The 15,294-nt window shown below is 40.0% G+C and overlaps 1 non-coding gene across 1 annotated transcript; it reads left to right on the top strand.

Annotated features, from left to right (window-relative positions):
• The first annotated feature begins 7,003 nt into the window (after positions 1-7,003).
• LOC112392884 (U6 spliceosomal RNA) lies at positions 7,004-7,110 on the top strand. Its single transcript, XR_003001778.1, has one exon. It is a non-coding gene; the product is annotated as a U6 spliceosomal RNA (small nuclear RNA).
• Positions 7,111-15,294: the final 8,184 nt, after the last annotated feature.

The following is a 15,294-nucleotide window of genomic DNA, read 5'->3' as shown; positions in this document are numbered from 1 at the left end:
AGGGAGGGTGGGTGGGAGGGAGACGCAAGAGGGAAGAGATAGGGGAACATATGTATATGTATAACTGATTCACTTTGTTATAAAACAGAAACTAACACACCATTGTAAAGCAATTATACTCCAATAAAGATGTTAAGAAAGAAACATAAGAAGTTGCAACTCCAAACACTGATACCTGACCAGTAGTTCTTTTGGCAATATGTACACTGGAAGTTGTTTGTTTGTTTTGTTTTGATTGTTTGGTATATTGTAATTGAGGGACAGGTAGCATGGAGCTTTTAAATGCATGTTACTCTTTGCTACTAAAAAATTATAGCGACTTGTTGAGACTCATTTTCTAATCTTTACAAACAAATGAATGCCATGGCTTTTCATAACTCTCCCAACTTTATTACAAGAATGTCATAAAATATTTTAAGATATACAAAAATGTGTAAAGTACAATACAATGAACACTCACATATCTATCTCCCAGTTTAAGGATTCAAGCATTAGCAAATGCAGCTGAAGCTCTGAATTCCCTCCCTAATTATAAGCCCTTCCCAATCCCCACTATTCTGAATCTGGTTTTATCATCACCAAGCATTTAAAAAATACTTTTATTATATATGTAAGTATGTAACCCTGAAAACAAGTAGCACTGTTCAGTGTGTTTTTACAATTTAAGTGGTATCATACTTATTTTTTTTCTTGCCCTTTTTGCTCAAAGTTGTTGATATTTATCCCCTTTGATGCTGGAGCTCACTGATTATCTGTGTCCCATTCCATCACTATTCTGCATTTGTTCTCCTGATGAAGTACCTTTCACGTTGTTTCTACCCCTCCCCCACCTCACTATCACTTTTACTAACAAAGCTGCTGGGAACCCTCTTTTTTTTTTTTTTAACATCTTTATTGGAGTATAATTGCTTTACAATGGTGTGCTAGTTTCTGCTTTATAACAAAGCGAATCAACTATACATACACATATATCCCCATATCTCCTCCCTCTTGTGTCTCCCACCCACCTTCCCTATCCCACCCCTCTAGGTGGTCACAAAGCACAGAAGTGATCTCTGTGCTGTGCAGCTGCTTCCCACTAGCTATTTATTTTACATTTGCTGGGAACATTCTTGCATACCCTCCTTGGATTCATTATACCTTAAACTACAAAATATACACATGCATGGAAAACTAAGCCTTTCAGACATTGTTCCTACATAAAGTCATTATTTTCAGAGTGATTTACCATCACTCATATTTGATCCTTTATAATGGCTCCAAGGTGGGTATTTTATAAGCAGATGCAATCCACAGAGGGATAGAATGATTTAAAAATCAGAATTATGGAACTTTTGAAAAGCCCTGCAAAGTACCAAGGAGTCATCTAATCGAACACCTTCATTTTATAGACGAGGAAAGTGATTCCAGGATGGGGAAGGGGCCTCCCCAGTGGTGAGCACTGGGCTTCAGAGTGAATCCTATAATGGTCTCCACCATGATGGACATACATATGAAATCAATATAATATAAATAAATCCTTTGGTTTTTCTTCTGTTCACTAAGACCCACTAAACAATGCACCATGAGACGTGGACCACTCATAAGTCCTTCCTGGCTGAATTATGACTGTGCTTCCCTTGGTCAATTCAAACCACATTCTTAATTTTTCAAAAGTCAATTCCACCCTAGCTTTACTGGAATCGAAGCGAACATCAGAAGATAAAATAGATTTTCTAATCAAATGCAAGAATAATTGGATTTGCGAAGGGAAATAAAATCATAAAGGAAAAGAAATTAGAACATAAATATGTTTGGAAGAATTTCTCAGAACAAGAGTGAGTTATTACAGTTGGGAAACTATGGGTTTCCTTGGAGAAGAATGAATTTTAAAAGCTCCCTGTTATTTGATGAGATTCCGTAAGAATTCCCTCTTTGACTAAACTTTAGTCAGGCTCCTCTGAGTCCATCCTCTCCTCAACAGGCCTCATCCTTGGCTGCAGTCTCTGTCCCACTGGGCCCAGCTCAGCAAGTATTCCCATGCACTTCATACCTAACCAATTCCCCTTAGTAATCTTCCATCCACTGACCCCTCCCTGCCCACTGGCTACACATCCCTAGCTGACCCTGTTGTATTCAACGTGGAGGTCAATCTCTCTCCCCTATTGCAATAGTCTTGAGTAAACTCTTCCTTGCCTGTTTGATTTCTGTCTGGTGCAATTTTTCTTGGACAGATTCATGTCTAAATGCCAGAATGTCACTGGGTCCCAGAATAAAAACTGCCCATAATTAGGAGGACCGTGTCTTGGTTAACCTGATGTCCAGTGGTGTGTTTTGGGGTGTCTGTGAACTTAGTATGATTTTAGGCAGCCTCTCTGCTAATGCGTGGGGTTGTGTTCCTGTCTTGCTAGTTGTTTGGCATAGGGTGTCCAGCACTGTAGATTGCTGGTTGTTGAGTGGAGCTCGGGTTAGTGTTGAGACGGAGATCTCTGGGAGAGCTCTCACCAATTGACATTATGTGGGGCCAGGAGGTCTCTGATGGATGAATGTCCTGAACTCAGCTCTCCCACCTCAGAGGCTCAGGCCTGACACCCGGCCAGAGCACCAAGACCCTGTCAGCCACACGGCAGATGAGTGGTTTATTACCAAGGATATTAAAACACTGGAACCAACAGCCAGATGAAGAGATTCATAGGGTGAGATCGAGAACAAAGAAACTTCAGTCCTCTTGGAGTTTGGAGCCCAGCACGGTGGCACATGGAAGCATTCTGCTTCACCAACCTGGAAGTTCTCTGAAACCCCTCCCTTTGGATTTTAATGGTGGCTTCACTACACAGCATGGTTGATTAAATCCCTAGGCACTGGTGATTAATTCAACCTCCAGAACCTCTTGGTTAACCTGAGATGGTCTCAATGCCTGCCTTACACAGAAGCACTATCACCAATGGTGCCCATTCCATTGTCAAAAGGGTCCTGGTTTAGACAATAAATTATATGGCCACCCACATGTGATGTGAAATTTACTGGCTAAACTGTCACTGAGGACCTTAATGACAAGAGGACCTGTTGGACTTAAAAATGGTGTTACAACAACTACAAAGGACACAAGAGAGCCGACTCTTTAAATGAGGACATTCCTTTTTAGTCCTGACTCCCTAGGCATAGTTACATTTGATTTTATGTCCCACATTAAAATATTTCTCCATAAATAAAAAAATGATTTTCCTCACTTCGTATTTCAAACATGTTCATCCATTGTCTTTATTATACCTTTCCCTTGATGACTGCAGATGGGTTTATCACAGTACATTTTACGATACACACATTCCAGAGTAAGAGGGCCGGAGGGAGGAGAGAGAGCCTGGGAAAGCCCATGAGGCACAGGCCTTAGGAAAAACAGTGGAGATAAGAGAAGCACTACCTCATTCTCCACTGAGGATCATTAAAGGACTGAAATGAATTTCAGCAAAACAATAACTGAAGCTGACACCTGCTCTTGACAGGTGGGAGCAGATCAAGATTGAGCTGTGCTTTTACTGCTGTGGAAAGAGGGCCAGGCAGGAAGGAATCCCCTACCGCCTCCCACCTGGAAACGCTGTGTTTCTTGTCTTCTTTCCTAACACCAAAGGAGGAGACCCCTCATTAAGGTGAGGTTTGTGAGAAATTTTGAGCAATGTTTTTTTTAGTTACTTCCACTTATTTGAAAATATCTGCAAGAGACCCTTATCCTGAAGAGCTCTCCCACGTCCGATGGGATGGGTTGAGAGCTGCAAACCCTGTAGGCAAAATCTCAGGTTCTGGCTTTAGGGTACAGATGGGCTGGGGGGTGGAGGGGAAAGGGTTGGATTAGGGTAATCTCCAAATTTCCTTCTACCAGGAAAGTCTAAGATTCTCCCCTCCACTAGGTTTGTTCGCCCCATTTTACAGGCAGGAAGATTTGAATGAGGAGAGAGCAAGGTCACTGAGGGGGGCCTCTTGACTTCAGTGTTCAGTATGTGACCTGCAGGACAAGATCGCCAGTTTAGAAAGAGGAAAAAAGGTCGTCAGAAGGGTGTTTTACCTGTGCTACTCAAAGTACGATCCTGCCTACAGCATCACCCCTCACAGGAGCTGGTTGGAAATGCAGGCTCTCAGGCCCTACCCAGACCCGCTGGATCAGAATCTCCATTTAACAAGACTCCAAGTGATTCGTATGCACTTTAGAGTCTGAGAAACACTGGCTGGAGCTGTGGATTACACTTTGAATAGCAGGACTCCAAAAAGCATTTCAAGCTATGAAATAGCTTTTGAAGAAAATGCTGATGCTTTTACGGGATCAGGCCAGCTTTCCAAGCTCCAAGGCATCACTTCCCATACCAGCACCCTCTACAGAATTACTAAACTTAATTTTTTACAATATGAATTTAAATCTGATAAAAGCAATAGAAAAGGGGTCTTCATGAATTTTGGGCTGAAGCGTGTGCTCTCTCTCTCTCTCTCTCTTCTCTTTCCTTCTCCCTAAATCTCTGATGCACAGCTTCACATTAGTAATAATCTTGGATTCATAGCACACTCTCAGCATCGTGTTTGTCTTAAGAGGATGACGCCAGCCTTGTTTGGGTTGGAGATTATGAATTATAGTTTGTTTGGCAGTTTGCTGGGTCTGCTTGCCCATGTTTGCCCCTGACTCCTAATTCTGCATCAGCTAGAAGTCTCTGCTTAAATAAGCAGGAAACCTCTTTCCCTTCAATTTAGGAAATACTGTATTCTAATTTTATCTTACTGATCATCTGACTAAGGAGTGAAAAACAAGCATAAACCTGTGTTAATAATTTTCCCACCTTTTCTTTGTATCTGGGGCAGATACTGCAGAAATCATTTGGTGTGAAATGAAGTTTCAATTAGTTCTAATATATGGGTAGTCTTGGGAAGAAACAGGAAGAATTAAATTGCAGTTTTTAGTTGAACTACATGAAATTGCTACTTTTACAAGTTAAAAAAGTCAAATATTGGCAATTTCACTTAGTCAACCTAGTTAGAATATTTCAGTTAAGAATTTCTTGACCTAAGAAATATTAAGAAGGTTGACAGTGCTATTTGTGGAGGCTGGGTTGTCTCTTTTATTTGGAGATATTTTTTGGAAGTTGGGGCAAATGCTTTGAAGACTAGACAACCATCTTTCTATTCTAAGCAGGCAGGGAGACGTGGGCTGTGGGAAGGTCAAGTTTGGTTATAGATTCAGGGTGAATGTATGTGTCCTAGAAGGAGGTTTATAATCCTCTGCATCTGTGAAATATATAAATGGTGACACAGAAATATAGATAGTTGACATACAAACTAAGGTAAGTTTATTGTCTACTTCCTTTTTATGTCAGGTGTAGTTAATACTTGAACTCTGACAGGAGTATGAAAAGAAAACTCCCCCCTCTCTACATTAGCATCAGTCTTTAGCTGGAACATGAGAGAAGAAACATCAAAGTGAAGTGTAAGAATCTCATCCCTTTCTGGGTTAATTGTCACAGTTACACTATAGGCCTGCTGTGTTCCATGGCACGCTGGGCATAATTCTATGATCGGCCAAATTGCATCACATTCTAATTATGTGTGCTGTCCTGGGATCACACTTTGAGTTGAAGGTGGAGACCACGTCTTATTCGTGATGATGTGCCCAGTGGCTTCAAGGCAGCTTGGCACACAGTAGACATCAATGACTGTTTTTTGCCAAATTTCAAAATTTGTGGAACAAATGATGACTTTTAATAACTAATCACATTAACAAAAATTGAAAATATTACATTAAAAATCTTTGTGGATTACAGAAACCAAGTTGGCAATAAATATCAAGGGTCACATCCTATGAACAAATAATTATAATAAAATCGCATACCCTATGAACCAGTAATTACAAGACATTTATATTAGCAGAGAGCCTGAAATTCAAAAACAACATCAGGTAAAAAAAAGTTTGTCAACATTGTATATGAGTTGGAAAAACTGAAAACAACTTAAAAACCCAAGAGTAGGATATAATATTATAGACAAATAAATGATCTTTTGGGGAATATTTAATAACATTGGAAAATGCTCAAGTAAGGAGGGAGAGAAAAACCATGACACTAATGTCCTGCTTTTTTTTTTAAACTTCACATCACAAAGATGTCCCAAGTATTCAAAATTCTGCCAAAGTAGTGTTTGTAATGGCTGTAGAATTCTATTGGATACAAATACAGTAAGTTAGTAACTATGTTTTATAAACATACACACGTACACACACACTAAAAATAACATGCATGGGGTAATATGCATATTGTCTGGCACCTTCTTTTTCTCAGGTAACAACATATTCTAGACAGCTCACCACAGAAGCACACGCAAACCTTCCTCAGTTCATTTTCGTGCCGGGATACTATTCCATTGCAGAGACATGCATTGATTTTTCAAAACAACTTGTATTGATACTTTAAGCTATTTATAGCTTTTTGCTATTAAACAACCCTGTGATAGATACTTTTGACAAACATTTCTGTGCATTTATTCAAGTATATTTGTGGGATAAATTCTGAAATTGCTGGATCAAAGAGAATGTTCACTTTAAGAACTTGAATAAACTTTGGCAAAGTGCCCTCCAAATTGTTACCCCAATGAACACTGTATGAAGGCACTGCTTCATTTTAAAATGGAAATAGGGGATGGGATATATTTGCATGGATGTATTTGAAACAGAGCTCATGAGCTCCTGCAACACATGGAGCCATGAAAACTGGGTCTCCCTCCCTCCTTCCCTAAGCCCTTCTCACTCTGTCTTCCTTCCCTCCTTCCTGCCTTTTTTCTTTTCTTCCATCCTTCCTTCTCCTTCCCTTCCTTCCCTCCACGTTCCTCCCTTCCATCCCTCCTTCCCTCCCTTCCTTCCTTTCTTCCTTCCCATCTTATTATTTGATCTAATGGGAGGAGAGACGGGGGAACATTAAAGTGAAGGCCAGTGAAGAATTCATGTGGCAGTTAGAGAATTAGAAGAGAACAGGAAATGGGCTTAGCTGGAAGTAGGGTGCTCCCTCTGGGAGGACATAGGCTGAAACTGGACCCACACAGAGGAGGGCAGCATGGCCCCTGCCTAAGGATGACGTGCAATTCTGTGACGTGCTCCATATTTTACGGTAACTGTGAGGTGAGCGTGTGCTCACTAACCTTATTGTGGTAAGTGTATCAAATCATGATGTACATGTATCAAATCATCACCTTGTACATGGTAAAAGATAAACTAAGGCATATTGAACAATTTAAGAGTTTATTGAGCAAAAAGAGATTTGAATGGAGTGGTGCTAAATCAGAAGTGGTGAGGAGCCTCCACTGACAGGAGCTCAGGGAGACCATTTACAGAGAAAAGGTGGAAGCACAGTGAGGAAATCATTGACTGGCTGCAGCTTCAAGCCTGATTGGCAGTTTGTGCTCGGTTGTCCCTAGGTTTCAATTCCATAACCTTGAGGCATTTATAGGATTAGATTTTGGTTTGCTGATGTTGGCTGCATCAGCATCAGAGCCACCACAGACTAATGAACTATTAGTTTAATTCTCTTAGTGTACACCTTAACCGTACACAACGTTACATGTCAAATATATCTTGAGAAAAAGCAGGAACAAAAGTCGGAAGCAGACTGTTGGGGGGAATACAGTGCACAGAAATCTGCAGTGTGGGCAAGTCGGACATGGGTGAGGACAATTTGGATGTGTCTCTAATTTTCATGGGCATAGAAAGGATTTGTGGAGGATCCTTGTTTAAGATGCAGATTCTGATTCCATAGTACTAGAGTGGGGCCTGAGATTCTGCATTTCTAATGGGCTTCCAGGTGACACTGATGCTACTGGTCTAGGCCTACACTTTGAGGACCAGGACTTAGTTGACAAAGCTCCCTGCCAGAAACAACAAGCAGAAGCATCAGCAATCAGTGGGGAGCAGGTGAGCATTACTGTTTAGAGCCAGGAATGCCCCCCGCAAATGTTACAAGGTGATAAAATAACAAGCTGGCTCAGCCTATCACTGCTTGCTTCATCCACCAGATCCAGCCTGGCCCACAGCAGCACAAGGACCAAACAATGTTGCATTAAACCTATGCTTACTTTCCCCACTATTACAGGAACCCTTACTTTTAAATCAGATCGTATTTTATTTGCTTCATCTCCAAAAGTCAATAATAACTTCTGTCACACAGAGTCCTTCAATATTTCCTTGATTTATGTAATACCTGGTATCGCTGACACTGTCCCATGTTTAAGTGACAATTACCTGCCTTTGGTTCAGTCGAGGGTGCCCATAGCCTGCAGCTGGAGGGATAGAGGCCCCACCCATTACTTTCTTTATCGGATGAGAAGAACAAAACGGAGCTACTGCCGGAAGGCCCAGCATTAACGTGTGTAGTTTCAGTTGGGCTTTACAGCACTGCAACTTCCCTTGGGATTAAACCACTTGAAAGCTCCTCTACAACCTCCACGTGTTCCACCGAGATATTTTCTGAAGCGTTACATCTGGCAAAGCTAAGGTTGTTAATGTATGTTTAGGAACCAGGATGCTTTCACATTTAATTCTTCCTGTGTGATCATTTCTCTACCATCAGTCCTTGCAAATCAAGAGAAGTTTAAACGCTACAAAAATTCACAAGCTGCAGTTGACAGGAACATTTTTCACCTCTCTGATCCAAGCCAGACAAGTGCATGGTGCTGGCAGGCTAGCTGTTCCCTCTCTCAGCTCCTTCCCACGGATAGGGAGCCCAGATGATACCCAAGAATACACACACACACACACACACACACACACAATCACTATACAAACAAGAACTCCAGGTTGAAGCTTTAGGAAAACTAGTTGATGCTTGTTCTCCTTTTCAAAACATAATCAATATGACAAGACTCAGACAAGCACAGGTCTTAAGAATTCTGTCACCTGATGAAGCTCTTCAATGTATCCTCTGTGTTTATACCTAGAAAGGTGTTTGCATTTAAGAAATAGGTTTGATGTGAGTGAGTGTTGTATTCCTCTAAAGCCCTGGGGATATGCAGGGCCAGCTTTCTGAGTGATAGATACAAATTAAGGATCCATGAGAAAAATTTGTAATGTGCTTGTATTCACTTTAAATTTTGCTCTAATTAGGGATCATTAAAGTATATGATGGTTAGCAGTTAGGTTGTTTTATGCTTGATTCATGCTTTCATTTGCATTAAAAAGTTCTATTTGAGTAGAAAATCAGAGAGGCATAATGTTTCTTTCCTTTTTCAAGAAATTAGGATGTTTGAATTCTATGTTTATAATAACCACAAAACGATTGTCTACTTGGTGTAAGAAAGAAAACAAACAGCTTGTGTGTGTGTGTGTGTGTGTGTGTGTGTGACACAGGATTTCTTTAGTTTAATTTAGTTCCTCACTCACAGAGCAAACCACAGTATCAAAAGTATTAGTCCACAGGAGATAAGATTTAGAAGAAAATATCTCTCTAAATTCCTGTTATCGTTTCAACTTCCCAAAGGTAAATTTTCCAGGCTTCTGAGAGAAGTAGCATATCTGATGTTGCCAAAACCCAGATGCAAATAAATATATCAATATAGGCGCATTTTACAGATAATTGAAACTCTTATTTTTCTATAATTTCATGACACCGAATACAACATTTAAAATATTGATATGTGTTCAACATTTACTATTATCTACGATTTTCTTTTTTTTTTTTTAATGTGGACCACTTTACTTTTAAGTCTTTATTGAATTTGTTGCAATATTGCTTCTGTTTTATGTTGTGGTTTTTTGGCCATGAGGCATGTGGGATCTTAGCTCCCCAACCAGGGATCCCCTGCACCAGCACCCCCTGCATTGGAAGGCGAAGTCTTAACCACTGGACCACCAGGGAAGTCCCTACTATGATTTTCTTAATGAGGTTTTTATAGTGCTCAACATCCTTTTCTACCCTAAATATAATAAGAAAAAAATGAAAGAAATGGTGATAAATATATGCATGTGTACACACATACTAGTCAGTTCTTGACCAAAAAACTAAAGTTTTACCATTATTATTGCAAAATATTTCTATAAGGAACATGAGCAATACCAGAGAAACTGGCAACCTCTCACCTCAGTGTGGAAAACAAACAGCTTTTTGAGAGTTATCTTTACATATACACACATAGAAAGCCATATAGGTCTTTACACCTTTATATGGATGACTTAAAAGAAATATGAAGGGGGAGCTTAGAGAAAGGCCTGTCCCAGGACCACTGAATGTCAAGGCTCTTTTCCACCAAGGATGCTGAAGGAACTGCTCAGGTTTCATGGAGCACCAAGAAGCACATAACCCAGGTCTGCTCCAAGAAGGCCTCTGACGTGGTGGGCTGGCAAGCTGTGCAGTTACAAAGCTACTGCCTCAGCTCCAAACCCACTCCTCCCTACTCTGCTTTAGGATGCTGAGCCCGACTCTGCTGACCATATTTTCGCTTTGCCAGCTGCTCCCTACTAGGCTCCGCCTGCAGGGGGTGCCAGAGGGAGACAGGTGAGTGGGAGAACTTACCTCCCATCCTTGTGAATGTCAGGCTGATGCCGCTCGCCGCCAGCAGCCGGTGAATCCACTTCTGGTTTCTCCGACAGTTTGGAAGATACAAACTGCTTGAGATGCCCCATTATGTTGTTGCACAACTCCTGTATTTGTCAATTTTTTCTGCACAGATACAGTCTGTACTTCCTTCTACTGATGTTCAGAAGCAGCCAAGAAACATCCCTCTGCAGCTGACACTCAAAACGAGCAAATGCCAGAGCCTCTGACATTGCTTTTCACTCTTAAGTTTGAAAGGGTAGTTGTCATGTTAAAAGTTAAAAATTAAAAAAAACAACACTGAGATGCACGAGATTAAAGACAATACAATCTTTAGAAAGTAATAGCTAAATTGTTCATCAGTGAATTCGTCTATGAAATCTCTCCCCATCTAGTCCTGAGAATTCATCTTTGAGGCCCCACTCTCTCCTATGAACATCCCACATCAAGCCTCACATGAAAACCCTGCTCCTTACTGCAGCCCTAAGTATTATCCAGAGAAAACAAACCTCTGGTTGTCTGAAAACTGCCCTTAAAGCCCATTTTCCTTATGTGTAATCACAGTCCATCTAGGAGATTATTAGAGACGAGTGAGCAATCTTTTGGAGACTTGGGGATGCCATAAGGAAGAAACCCATTTGTTTGATGCCTCCCTATTTCATTCATTCATCCACTCATCCTTTAGTTACTTATTGAATACCTAATCTTTGTGCCGAAGAACCAAAGAATCCTGTCTAAATCATCTCTGTATCTTTTTTCCATGGACAAAATGCAATAAGGAAGTCATATAATCATATCTGCCTTTCAAAATATACTGTTTCACCCTCACATTTCTGAACATGAGGGGAGTTTTCTTTATAATGCTCTTTAGGCTGTCTGGCAAAAGACTCACTTCCTAAGTTAATTTACTCACCACCTATCCTTCCACTTAGGCAGATAATCGTGTCACACACACAAATTACACAGCACTTGTCTTGTACCCAAATAACCTAGTCTAAAAGAATCTTAGTATGATTTGGGGGGATAATGAAACCTCATTGTCTGGGAGGTGTGTTTAATGAGAACACTTTCCTGGTCTTCCTCCCTTGTTTAATGGGATCTCACAGCCAGCATCATGGTGTCCATGATTGTGGGAGATCAATGTTAGCCTGCATCTCAACTAGGAAATAACTCATTTATGACTTTTTAAAGTAATCCAAGTAACAGCTTCAGAGACCAACTTTGTGTTGCTTTGGTTTTCCCAAAGACTCGATTGGGAAAGAATGTATACCAGTGAATTTTCATATGTTTTTCCCAGTACCATGGCAGGCAAAATATTCACACAGAGACCAAGAGTTCTGATATTCTGGAGAGATACAGGTCAAACAAATAGCAGAAAGCATTCTGGAGGAATTAAGTAGCACCTAGCATTTTACAGAGTGCATTAGAGAGGGCAGAGTTACAAAAACTAGCCAATAGTGGCTGCACTTAAATTGAATCTTACCAATCCTTAGGTGAAAATATAAACTTTTACAAATTACAAAAGGGCCCTAATACAAAGAATAGATCATCTCAGTCCAGAATAGAGTGGGACATGCAGAAGACCACCAGCAAAACATGTACTGTACAAGGAGGAGAAAAATCTAGACCAGACTGGACAAGTCATGCTGTAAAAGGGTAATCGCCAAGTCCTAGGGAAGGAGGTGGAAATTACTGTGCTCACTCCATCTTGTCCTCTGCACCCTTTCATTTAGCCATCAGATTTCTGCATTCATAAATTGTTCACATGCCAAAGGTAAAGGTAAAATTGATCACGTTCCGCAAATACGTGAGATGTCTTTAGACAGTTCTGAGTTAAGAAACCCCTCCATGCTTTAATATATCAAGACTTTCTTGGCTATTATGGGTAATATATATATATATATATGTGTATATATATATATATATGTATGTATATATACCTACATATACACGTATATATATATATACATATATATACGTGTATATGTATATGTATGATAAGTCTTACATGGATAAGGCCTGAACATTGGCAAACCAACACAGCAGAACCCCTTTCTGAAGACTGATGAGGCTCCATATTGAGTTACTTATGGATGTTATTCTGTGTCCTGCTTATCTTAGAACATCTATAATAGTGATTGTACTTTAGCACTCCTTGATTAGGAATTGACCATAAAAATAGAAAGTCAAAACACAGTTAGTTAATTAATGCATGGCAGTAGGGAAACATACCCATCAAATCAGCCGAGGGCATCCCTGTCATTTATTCCTCAGAGACTTCAAATCAAAATCTGCCTTCAGTTTTGCTCTTAACTCTTCTTCAAGGGTCACATATTTTTAATAAAAAAAGTAAGAAGGAAACATTTAATTCTAATTAAAATCGACAGATTGTAAATTCTCTAGGTACTCCTAGTCTTACTTTTGAATACAGTTAGACCCCCTGGAAGACTATGTGGTCTAGTTCATCATAGGACAGCTTTTTATCACCAAAGAAGCCACATTTATGAACTTCATATCTGCATCTCCTGCAGGATTGTTGAGGATGTGACTTCACTCAGTATGCTCTATATGGAGAAAAAAGCTCTGTCTTCCCTGAGGAACCAGTAACAGTCACATTCTTGATAATGAGAACTAATAACTCTATCATCTTTCTCTGTTTTCACTTGGCTTCCTGGAAGCTCAGAGCCATACCGTATACTCAGCCACAGCAACTATGGTCATACATTGACTACCCCTCACTTCTCTCTGATCTTCATTTTCTATACATATTATTTTATTAGAGGCTTATTTTATATTGCATTTGATGTAATAATAAATTAAATAAACTTCTCTCGGGTGTAAGATGTAAGCTCTGATCAGCAAAACATGCTATTCACATGTATCAACTGGTAACTCGATTTTCAGATCCCTTTGACAAAGAGTTAGAGAATAAATAAAGTTTTAAGTAAAATTTCAGTCTCTCAGCAGCAAAGCCTGTGTCTCCTATTTCTCTCTTCACTCCATCATTCTCTGCAAACAGCAGGGGCTCAGCAAATGCTACTGAAGGCAGTAAGGACTAACATTGTTTATTGAGGGTTGAGTCCATACTTCTTAGAATTTTATGTGGACTGGGACTGGAACTTGATTCCAAAATAGGAGGTGTAGTATTAGAAGATAAGTGGAGAAGATTTTTATTTCCCCTCTGAGGAGTCCTCTGATCTCATAGAGTTGGGCAGACTTGTGGAAATCTGGGTGCATGATTACAAGCTGTCCTGAGGCTTCTGCATCAAGGGCCTGGTGGATTTCCAGAGAGTTTGGCAGCATTGCAGCAGCAGGGGACAACCCTGGGCTCAGGACTTTAATGGACAATCGTCCAGGACCAATGACTAGAGCAAGAGACAAGAGAGACAGAGCCCTGTGCCTGAGCAGCAGCCTACACCTCTGTAAGCTGCATTCTCTCACCTGCCCTGCTCCCCTCAAATCTCAGCCAGTTCTCTGCTTTTCTCCATGATGTACATCATAATTTTCTGGGATTGGAACACTGCTATTGAAAAAATACACTAGAAAATAATCCTTTCTTCTTTCCTCTTGTGAGATAATGCAAAGGCGGAGGTGCCCTGCCTTGTCTGAAATTCCTTTTGTCAGTCTCATTTCTGCCCTGACATTGATGAAGCTGCATAGTTTGACAAGAGTAAGACAGGACCATATGAGCTCAGCTTCCTGCCCATGTTGCTGTCCAGGCTGGTTCTGTAACCAAGCACTAGAGCAGGGCTCCAAAGCCATGGCATAATCAGCACTGCAAAACAGAGAGGCTGAGACACCTCTGACGTGCTTGAGAAAATCTATTCCTCTGTCTAGCATGATTAGTCTGTGGAGAGACCTGGATGATGAGTTGAAAAGATAACTGTACCCATGAATTAATTACTATTGTTAAAATAATCACACTACCCAAGGCAATTTACAGATTCAATGCAATCCCTATTATAATACCAATGGCATTTTTCAAAGAACTAGAGCAAATAATTTAAAAACTTGTATAGAAACACAAAAGATCCCAAATAGCCAAGACAATCTTGAGAAAAAAGAACAAAGCTGGAGGCATCATGCTCTGTGATTTCAAACTATACCACAAAGCTGCAATAATCAAAACAGTATGGTACTGACATGAAAACAGACACATTGATCAGTGAAATAGAATGGAGAGCCTAGAAATGAACCTACACTTATGTGGTCAACTAATCTACAACAGAGGCAAGAATACACAATGGAGAAAAGACATCATCTTCAGTAGATGATTCTGGGAAAACTGAACAGCTACATGCAAAAGAGTCAAATTGGACTGCTTTCTCATACTATATACAAAAATAAGCTCAAAATGGATTAAAGACTTAAACATGAGACCTGAAACCATAAAACTTCTAGAAGAAACATAGGCAGATTTTCTTTGACATTGATCTTAGCAATATATATATATATATATTTTTTTTTAGATCTTCTCTCAGGCAAGGGAAACAAAAGCACAAATAGACAAATGGGATTACATCAAACTAAAATGCTTTTGCACAGTGAAGGAAGGAAACCATCAACAAAACCAAAAGACCATCTACTGAATGGGAGAAGATATGTATAAATCACATATCCAGTAAGAGGTTAATACCCAAAATATACAAAGAATTCATACACCTCAATATCAAAAAGCAAATAACCTAATTAAGAAATAGGCAGAGAACCTGAATAGACATTTTTCTAAAAAAGACATACAGATGGCCAACAGACACATGAAAAGATG

This window comes from Neophocaena asiaeorientalis, unplaced genomic scaffold (assembly GCF_003031525.2).
Source record: "Neophocaena asiaeorientalis asiaeorientalis breed wild unplaced genomic scaffold, Neophocaena_asiaeorientalis_V1.1 scaffold630, whole genome shotgun sequence".
NCBI classification, from domain to species: Eukaryota; Metazoa; Chordata; class Mammalia; order Artiodactyla; family Phocoenidae; genus Neophocaena; species Neophocaena asiaeorientalis.
The sequence above is the reverse complement of the archived record's forward strand: the minus strand, read 5'-3'. Positions and strand labels throughout refer to the sequence as shown.